A 1,521-nucleotide genomic window follows, 5' to 3' on the forward strand; every position below is an offset into this window, starting at 1 on the left:
TATATATATATATATATGTATGTGTGTATGTTTGTATGTGTGTGTTTGTCCCCCCAACATCGCTTGACAACCGATGCTGGTGTGTTTATGTCCCCGTAACTTAGCGGTTCGGCAAAAGCGATCGATAGAATAAGTACTAGGCTTCTAAAGAATAAGTCCTGGGGTCGATTTGCTCGACTAAAAGGCGGTGCTCCAGCATGGCCACAGTCAAAAGACTGAAACAAGTAAAAGAGTAAAAGAGTATATATATATATATATATGCGTACACACACATGCATGTAGATATATATTGGAGGGTCTGCATGCACTGGTATATGGTGTAGAATTATTACGATAAAGATATGTGTGCATTTAATAAGTATGAAAAAGTTTCCTTATAATTAAAACTCGAAATGAGTAGCATAATACAAATGCAGATTACAAGATGAAACTCTCTATACCACTGCAGATGCGTGTATATATATATATATATATATACATTTGTGTGTGTGTGTGTAGAGAGAGAGAGAGAGAGAAAGCTAAATATATATGTGTGTGTGTGTGTGTGTGTGTGTGTGTGTGTGTTTGTGTGTGTGTGTGTGTGTGTGTGTATTCGTATATACATGCTCACACTGACACACAAATACGCACAGACGGCACATGGATCTCTTGTCTGTATGTATACGTTGTCTAGGTAAATATTTACAATATATGTGTGCTGGGTGCTAGTAAGTTTTATGTCAAATAACCAGAGGATATTTTGAGATAACGCTTCAAACTTATTTGCCCTGTCCTAAATTATTTTACATTATTTTCATTTTTCCGTTTGGTTTATCATCTTCTCGCTAGTTTCATTTCTCATTTCACTAATTCACGTTTATTTTATGCATTTTTTTTTTTTACTAAATACTTTTAAGATCTCACTTGTATGCTTGAATTTGTGTAAGTAAGGTTTTGGCATGCAGTAAGTACTATCTCGAGATCTAGGACTCATTCATAAGTTACATGGTTTTCATGACGTATAAGTAACTGAGAGCAAAACACAGCCCTTCAACGTGACCCAAGTCAATCACAGGGTTATTCATTTGCAGCTGAGTGGACTGGAACAACGAGAAATGAAGTATTTTACTTCAGTGGTTCTCAACCAGGGTCCATATGGCTCTTGGTTCGGGTGGAGGAATCCATACAAGATTTTCTATTAAAATTTATTGGTTACAATTCCACAAACTCTCTCTTTTACTCTTTTACTTATTTCAGTCATTTAACTGCGGCCATGCTGGAGCACCGCCTTTCGTCGAGAAAATCGACCCTAGGACTTATTCTTTGGAAGCCTAGTACTTATTCTATCGGTCTTTTTTGCCGAACCGCTAAGTTAAGGGGACGTAAACATACCAGCATCGGTTGTCAAGCGATGTTGGGGGGACAAACACAAACATATACAAGCACATACATATATACATATATACATATATACGACGGGCTTCTTTCAGTTTCCGTCTACCAAATCCACTCACAAAGCTTTGGTCGGCCCGAGGCTATAGT

The 1,521-nt window shown here is 37.4% G+C and overlaps 1 protein-coding gene across 1 annotated transcript in view; it reads left to right on the forward strand.

Moving 5' to 3' along the window:
* LOC106870625 (uncharacterized) overlaps positions 1-1,521 on the forward strand; it is a 166,583-nt gene that overhangs the window by 1,235 nt on the left and 163,827 nt on the right. The gene's annotated exons all lie outside the window — the stretch shown is intronic.

This window comes from Octopus bimaculoides, chromosome 2 (assembly GCF_001194135.2).
Source record: "Octopus bimaculoides isolate UCB-OBI-ISO-001 chromosome 2, ASM119413v2, whole genome shotgun sequence".
Lineage (NCBI taxonomy): Eukaryota > Metazoa > Mollusca > Cephalopoda > Octopoda > Octopodidae > Octopus > Octopus bimaculoides.